Source organism: Pteronotus mesoamericanus, unplaced genomic scaffold (genome assembly GCF_021234165.1).
Source record: "Pteronotus mesoamericanus isolate MK-2021 breed Mesoamerican mustached bat unplaced genomic scaffold, CSHL_Meso_final contig_25, whole genome shotgun sequence".
Lineage (NCBI taxonomy): Eukaryota > Metazoa > Chordata > Mammalia > Chiroptera > Mormoopidae > Pteronotus > Pteronotus mesoamericanus.
The window spans coordinates 20,853,212-20,861,757 of NW_026555105.1; positions in this window are offsets into that span (position 1 = coordinate 20,853,212).

Sequence of the window (8,546 nt, forward strand, 5' to 3'; positions counted from 1 at the left end):
ACATGCTTATGATTTTGTAATAAAAACAAGGGGCGTTATTTGTGCCAGACCCCTCTATCTAAAAGATTTTAATGACTCTAAATGTTGTATCTGCTCCCACTTGCCTCACAGATCTAAGGGGCAAATCCTCATAAGGACATAACCTACTTGTCTGAGATAATGAGTAATCATTAAAAATGTGAGTAATAAATAAGCATTTTAGGTCACATTCTCAGGATGATACCAATAAAATTACCCAGCAAAATAGCTTACATCCACTCAATTACACGAGATAAAAAGTTAGGATCCACATCTACCCTATAGTGCTGACTGCAACACAGCAATCCAGCTGCGCAGTTTCCCTGGACATTCTGAGTCTGCCCCACGTGCGCTCCTGCCCAGAGCCTTTGCACCGTATTCCTTGTTGCTGAAGGGACCTTTCCTTGAACGTTCACATGGTTCCCTTCCTTGCTTTGTTCAGGACTTCCATCAAATGTCACCTAGGTGAGGCTTCCCTGACTGTCCTATTTAAAACTGAACACCCTTGCCCTGACAGATGTGGCTCAGTGGGCTGGGCATCATCCTGCAAACCAAAAGGTCACCAGTTCGATTCCCCGTCAGGGCACATGCCTGGGTTGTGAGCCAGTCCCTGGTTGGGGACGTGCAGTGCAGGGGGCAGCCTATCAGTGTTTCTCTCTCCCTCTTTCTCCTTCCCTTGCCATCTCTCTAAAAGTAAGTAAAAATCTATATAAAATAGGGTAAAATAAAGTTGAATACCCTTTTTATCCGTTATATTGTTCTCCACAGATTTTCCAAATATATTATTCTCCACACTTAACACTATCTAGTATGTTAGATATGTTATATATTTATTTTGTTTATTTTTTGTTCCTCCCTAACACTCTAGAATGTAAACTCCATAAAGGTGAAGAGTCTCATGTCTTTAGTTCACTGCTGAAACCCCAGGGCCTAGAATAAGTGGCATGTAATGATGCTGAATATTTGTTGAATGAATACATAAATGAACAAAAGAAAGGAGAGTTAAACAATGTAGCTAAAACTTAAAATTCTATCAGTCAGGATGAGCTAGGGCAGCAGGTCTCAAGTACGTTTGGTCTCTGGACCCCTGCAAACTCTTAAAAAACTATTGAGGACCTAAGAGAGCTTTTGTTTATGTGAGTTAGATCTATCAATAATCACTACATTTTAAGTTAAAACTAAGAAATTTTAAATATTTCTTTATTGATTTTAAAATAGCAGAATAAATTCATTACATGCTAACATATTTATTATGAAAAATATATTTTGAAAAATTGAATGAGAAAAAGTGGCTTTGCTTTTATTTCTGCAAATCTCATAGATTTAATGGAAGACAGCAGTGTTCTCATACTTGTTTCTGTATTCATTTGGCTGCCATATGTTGTTATGGTTGAAATATGTGTAGTTGGAAGAGGGAAGAGTATTTTATTGAATAATAGCCTCCTCAAATATTTGTGGATAGTCTTCTTCGATATTACACCAAAACCCAAACATGTGGTAGTTTCTTAAAGGTTAGTTGCAACATGGAATCTGAAACCATGTCAAAGAAATTACTTGTATACTGTCACATTAAAATGCATTGGCCTATTTTGTTCTTTAAATGGATCTGTTCCCCATCCATAATTTGGTCACTTCCTGCACTGGTTCCTTAGAAAATTTTGATTCACAGAGTCATACTGATCTTCCATATTTTGATATTTCATTATACAATCTTAAAATATCACATTCATTAATATCCCCACTTATCAGAAAAGTCTTTAAAACCTGAGAAGCTTCAAACTCATAGCAGTGGATACACTTGGAATTTTATCATTACCAAAAATACTATGAGCTGTTTTCCTTAAGTAACTGGCTCAGGTGGACCACTTCTAAAAATAAAAAAAATATATAAAATAAAAATATAAAAAAAGAATGCTGTCTAGCAAACACCAAAGTCTGGACAGCCATAGTCATTCATTCAAGTAAAAATGTTACTTCATGAAAAGAGTGACTGGTCCACTCACAATTCACTGCCACAAGTGCTTTTTCCTTACGGCAACCATTACACTTGACAATTGCGTTTGATGTACTTCCCACTTCATCACAGTAGGATCCTAAACCCAACAGGGTATGGCGACCTGGGTGACTGCACAGGTCACACACCCATGAAGCAATCCCTGACTGCCATGGTTAACAAGGTGATTATTTTCACTGATGCAACAAAATATCAGAATAATCCGAATTTGAAACGATTGGAGTGGTGGGAATTGCTCATTTCTTCATGAGAATGCGGACATTCCGATTGAGCTAGGTAGGCATGCCAATTTAGCAAACAGAAATATTTAGGGACAGCACCCAGCACTGTCACAGACTGGGCAGGTCATGTTGGTTGAATTAATCACAGAATTTAATAGCCAAGAAGCTACATTTCCAGAATTCATTCATATATTTTGAGAAATGAAAAAGATGCTTTAAGCTTATGCATCTCCTTTGCTTAAGAATGCAAACCTTAGAAAATCTTCTTGATGTTATCAAGTCATCTTATTTTCTTTATGTATTTCAAAGTAAATTGCAGGCTTAATTACAAAAGAAAGTGATTTACCCATCAGTCAAGGCTCTTCAGGTAATTTATTGGCTATGTAATGAAAGTCCAAGAACGATCTTCAAGGGCAGCTGGTCTGGGCTCACATGATATCATTAAGAGCCATCTACATTTCACCTGCAGTGGCAACAGGCTACCTTCTTCCGTATTGGCTTCATTGTCAGGCTATACGTAATGCCTCAAGCAACTACAAGAACACATCAACTCCAATACCAAATCCAGTGGGAAAGAGTCCATGCCCCTCCATCGCACAATTAGAAGCCCCAGCCTGAGCCTCACGAGCCTGACTGACCTGACTCAGGTGACGTGTGCATTTTTGAACCAATCAGCAGCTGGGGAGATGGAATGCTCTGATTGCCTTAATCTTGAATATAAACACCAGCCCCAACTTCAGAAATAGAATCAGCTTCCTCGTGAACTGAGAATGGGGCTGGAGTGGGTGCTCCAAATGGAAATTTGGGAATTGTTATCAAAGACTGGAGAAGATGCTATATAGCAAAAGCCACACATGTCCATCACAAACAGAGAGCAAGCTACCCCTATCAAGAACACTCTGTGTCCCCAGAAACTTAGAGATGAGCTATGAAGCCAAGGACCATCCTAAAATTTCTGGCTGTGTTTCAGTGTTCTAGGTCACAAGTCCAGTTGCTTGTCTGAAAGTACCTATTTTTTTTCCTTCATGAAACAACAAATCAAAGCCAAGAGCCAGCTTAGGGACAGGAGTCCAGAGTCAAACCGAGGTGCGCTCTGAGGGAGTACACCCTGCAGTTCTCAAGAATGACTCAGGGCCATGAGCGCTATGTGTTCAGATTGGGTTTTAATTTAGAATTGTTTTTACAGTAAACGTTTAAACAAAAAATTGTTTAGTCGCTGTTATACCAGTGTTTTCATTGACTTGTTCAAAATGACTCTACCCATAATTATGCAAATCTATGTAAGTTTTATATAGTTATTTAAACATTCATTTTAATCTATATCTGAATATGCCACTACTAACAAAAATCCACGCAAGCCCCAAGATGCTATTAATAACCAAACCACCACTTTGAGCACCGAGAGTGCGGCTCAGATCTGACTTTCCACCTCCCTTTACCTCCCTTATTTATCTCCCCTATGCACATCCTAAGTTGCCTAAGGCAGAAGCTTTGCCTAAACTCCGTGGGCACTGGGCCAACTCAGAGCTAATAAGAATGATGAACTTTCACAGGAGACGGAGGTAATTGGGCACTGCTCCCGTAGGGGTGCGGGGAAGGGAAAATAGATGGGGCATTAGCTGCCGATGTATTCTCAGGGGACAATTTGCAGGTTCAATCTAACCAGGAAAAAAGCTGCACAAAACACTCTTGTAATGTTCAACACTGGGACACACCTTTGTGAAGGTGAGAGGTAACTCTGTTCAATAAATGGTGCTGGCAAAATTGGACAGATAACATGCAAAAAATGAAACTAGACCACCTTCTTACACCATACACAAGAATAAACTCAAAATGGATTAAAGATAGCCTTGGCTGGTGTGACTCCCTGGATTGAGTGCCAGCCTGCAAACCAAAGATCGCCAGTTCAATTCCCAGTCGGGGCACATGCCTGGGTTGCCAGCCAGGTCCCCAGTAGGGGGCACACAAGAGGCAACCACACATTGATGTTTGTCTTCCTCTCTTTCTTCCTCACTTCCCCTCTCCCTAAAAATAAATCAATAAATAAATTTTTTAAATAGATTAAAGACATAAATGTTAGACTCAAAACCATAAAAAATTCTACAAGAAAACATAAATGATAAAATTTCAGATATTTCTCATAGCAATATTTTTTTTCTGATATATACTCTTGGGCAAGGGAAACAAAAGAAAAAATATAAACAAATGAAACTACATCAAACTACAAAGTTTTTGCACAGCAAAGAAAACCATCAACAAACTGAAAACACAATCCACTGAATGGGAGAACATGTTCACCAATGATACATCTGATAAGGGGTTAATGTCCAAAATTTATAAAGAACTTACACAACTCAACACCCCAAAAAACAATCAATCAATTAAAAAATGGGTAAAAGACCTGAAGAGATACTTCTCCAAAGAGGATATACAGATGGCCAATAGACATATGAAAAGATGGTCAACATCACTAATTAGAGAAATGCAAATTAAAACCATAATGAGCTATCACCTCACACTTGTAAATCAATACACAAGTGTTGGTGAGGATGTGGAGAAAAGAAAACCCTCTTGCACTATTGGTGGGAATGCAGACTTGTGCAGCCACTGTGGAAGACAGTATGGAGTTCCTCAAAATATTAAAAACGGAACTTCTTTTTGACCCAGTGATTCCACTTGTGAGAATATACCCTAAGAATCCCAAAACACCAATTTGAAAGAACACATGCATCCCTATATTCATAGCAGCACTATTTACAACAGCCAAGATCTGGAAACAGCCCAAGTGCCCATCAATAGATGAATAGATAAAAAAGCTGTGGTACATTTACACAATGGAACACATGACCTTAAAAAAGGAGGAACTCTTACCTTTTGCACCAGCACAGACAGAACTGGAGAGTAGTATGCTAAATGAAATAAGGCAGAAATGATCTCACTTATATGTGGAATCTAATGAACAAAATAAACCAACAAACAAAAGAGAAACAGAGGCATGGATACATGGACTAGACTGACAACTGTCAGAGGGGATGGGGAGAGGGGAGTAGATAAAAGAAGGTGAAGGAACTGGCCAAAGAACATACATGCATAACTCACAGACAAAGACAACAGTGTGGCGATGGCCAGAGGAAAGTGGGAACGAGGGCTGGGTAGAGGTGGGCAAAGGGAGGGAAAACGGGGACATCTGTAATGGTGTAAACAATAAAAATAAAGTACTAAATTAATTAATTAATTTTAAAAAATGGAACTGCCTTGTGACCTAGTGATCCCACTTCTGGGAATATATCCAAAGGCACCAAAAACGCTAACTTGAAAGAACATGTGTACGTCTATGTTCATCGCAATGTTAATTACAATCGCCAAGATTTGGAAGCAGCCCAAGTGCCCATCAACAGATGAGTGGATAAAAAAGCTGTTGTACATTTACACAATGGAATACTACACAGCCATAAAAAAGAAAGAAATTTTATGTTTTGCAACAGCATGGATGGACCTGGAGAGTATTATGCTAAATGAAATAAGCCAGTCAAAGCAGGACAAATGCCATAGGATTTCACACATATGTGGAATTCAATTTACAATAACTAACCAATAAACTAAACTAACCAATAAAGTAAACTAACCAATAAAATAAAGGCTCATAAATACAGAGAACAGATTGACAACTGTCAGAGAAGAAGGGGATGGGAGGGGCTAGGTGAAAAAGATAAAGGGATTAAGCAAAAAAGAAAAAAAAAACAGCTCATTGACACAGAGAACAGTGCAGTGACTACCAGAGGGAAAGGAGGTGCGGGGAGGTAGAAGGTGAAGGGGATAAACGGTGACAGGAGGAGATCTGACTTTGGGTGGTGGACACACAACATACAGAAGATATATTACAGAATTGTGCACTTGAAACCTATATAATTTTATCAACCCATGTCACCCCAATTAATTCAATAAAAATTTAAAATATAGATACTCAAAGAAAAGGATGGGAGGGCTGGCCAGGCACCCATGACCTGTCATCACAGGCTCCCAGACTGGCGAGAGTCCCATAATGCAGGACAGTAGCCATGCATTTTTTTTTTTTTTGGCCCATCATCGGATCATTTCCTAAAGTGGGGGCTTTGTTTCCATGGCAATGCAAGTGTCACTGCTGAAACCTAGCTTTCCAATAGACAGAACCAGTTCACCCATTCAATGATTTAATAAATAATTACTGAGCACCGCCTGTGTGCCAGATCCTGCTCTCTACACTATAGTAGCAATGAACAAGTATAACAAATGGCTTACACTCATGCAATTTACATTATGGTCGGGGGACTCCGATGACAAACACACCTGGCCAAAACGAATGTGCAATCAGATGGTCACCACTGCTCTAAAGAAAATACAACAGTGATGTGATGGAGAGGCATGGGCAAGAACTACTTTAGAAACGGTGGTCAGGCAAGACCTCCCTGAGAACAGAAACTTGAACTAAGAGGGCATGGCGACTCAGCTGCACGAAGACCTGGGGAATAGTATTCAGATCAGTGGACTGGCCACTGCAAAGGCCGAGCAGGAAAGGGGCTTGTTCGGCGGGAGTAAGGCCCATGGGACTAATGCAGGAGAATGGTGAGATGAGGCTGGAAGCCAGCTCAGGCGGACAGGGAGCAAGGAATAGCAATGGAAGCAAAACAGAGACCTCCCACTTGCACACTAATAGCCAAAATGATGGTCTCCAATTGTGAATTTTACAAGCTGACGATCCATTCCATTCCCGAGGAGACGGACCTTGAAGTCCTTGACAGGTTCCTTTTATTTGCCCTTTACCGCCATCTCCTGGTTATACTCGGTATGCCCACGCCAAAGTCGACACAGTGGCTTAATGCAAGGCACCTACGGGACCCTGTGTGACTCCGTCCGTGCCCAGAACGTTACCAAAACCCTCCTAATTCCTACTAGTGTGCTAAACTAGATTAGTAACAGGGAGCTTCACAAAATACACAGAGATGGGACTTAGAACAAGAAACTTACATTTACTCGATTAGCTGGACTGAGCACCGGAATAGGACTTTCCAACATCCCCTACCAAAATTTAAAAATAATGCCTGGTTATCTAACAGTACCTGGGTTATGCCCGCTCACAACCCTTATTATGCTAAATTCCCCACCTTTAGGGCACTCTACACCTTAGCAAAAATGCTCTGTAGACACCTGTTCTTGCCATTAAAGGCAATACCAAGCTGATTTTCCCCTCCTCCTCCACATCCCCATCCGCTTGTTCTCACTCCTGCTGTCCCCTAATGCTCCAGTAAAGGGGGCGGGGGTGGACAGACGAAGGACAGGTAACAGCGTGGGATACTTTCGAAATCTAGTGCCCCCCCCAACCATGACCCCAAATATGCTGATTTGGAATCCTGATGATCCTAATTTGCCTAAAGCACAAAAGCTTTGCCAAAATTCCAAGGATACAAGAGCCAACTCATAGCTAATAATGACTTTGAACTTTCACATGAGGTGCAGGCAATGCACCCAGCTTACCAGACACTATGGTGTGGATAGTGAGTCGTGGATAGAATAACTTAAAACTGAGTATCTTCAAATGTATGGCCTGGGCCCTCCCTGCAAGTGCTGTTACCCCAGATCTACACTCCTGCTGACCCACGGGTAACTCCCCTCGCTCCCCGCCCCCTTCCCATGCACCCACAATGCTGGGATTCAGCCATAGTGATCATGACCCCGAGCTGCCATTGCATGGCCTTTTTGCTATGCTGAAATTTATCAGGGCTCCCGTGTCCCCTGGGATGGGTATGGGGCATTCCCAACCCAAACGGACGAGGCCACCGGGCCATCTTTCATCCTCATTGCCATCAGGTTTTATTGGCCAGCCACCCTCTGGAGCCACATCTACCAGGGAGATGGGCTCCTCCCCCCCACACCAGGGTGGTTCTGTCTGTTCATGAGAGGACAGGCAAGGGTGACGCTTCTGGAAAACAAGCTCTATTTGTCGAGCCTGTCTGAACAGGGTTCATCTGGGCCGAATTCCTGTCTCTATTGGGAACTTAGGTTGCTGCAGAACAAAAAGGGAAGAAACGGTACCCCAGATGTGACCCAAGGTTCCAAGGCCCCCAAAGGTTGCCTGAGTGCTGGGTGGCCCTTGGGGACGAGAGTCCCCTAGTATGGAGAAAAGGGGGCTTCTCTGCAGAAGAAAGTGTGATGCGGCTAGAGAAGTGCAGGAGGCAGAATAACGCCCCTCGAAGTCCGCATCCTGACTGCTGGAACCTGTCAATACCACACAATACGTGGCAAAGGGGAACTGAAGC